Source organism: Sinocyclocheilus grahami, unplaced genomic scaffold (assembly GCF_001515645.1).
Source record: "Sinocyclocheilus grahami isolate Dianchi unplaced genomic scaffold, SAMN03320097.WGS_v1.1 scaffold257.1, whole genome shotgun sequence".
Classification (NCBI taxonomy): domain Eukaryota; kingdom Metazoa; phylum Chordata; class Actinopteri; order Cypriniformes; family Cyprinidae; genus Sinocyclocheilus; species Sinocyclocheilus grahami.
The window spans coordinates 2290114-2290429 of record NW_015505436.1 but is presented as its reverse complement, the minus strand read 5'-3'; the positions used below and the strand labels follow the sequence as shown (position 1 = coordinate 2290429).

At 15.2% G+C, this 316-nt stretch overlaps 1 protein-coding gene across 1 annotated transcript in view; it reads left to right on the top strand.

The window, feature by feature from the left end:
- Positions 1–316, top strand: part of LOC107598852 (annexin A2-like) — an 8298-nt gene that overhangs the window by 2214 nt on the left and 5768 nt on the right. The window lies entirely within an intron of this gene.

Here is a 316-nt window from a genome sequence, read left to right as displayed (position 1 = left end):
AGATAGATAGATAGATAGATAGATAGATAGATAGATAGATAGATAGATAGATAGATAGATAGATAGATAGATACTTGTAAAAATGTATATAAATGTGTTTCAAATTAAATCAAACTATATTAAAACGATATAAATCAAAAGTACTTGAACTTTTTTTAATATAAATGAATATGAAAATAAATGAATCAACTAATATTATATATTGAGAAAAAATTAGATAACTATTTAACAAATATTTTATACAAATGTATATACAGTATATATATATATATATATATATATATATATATATATATATATATATATATAGATATAT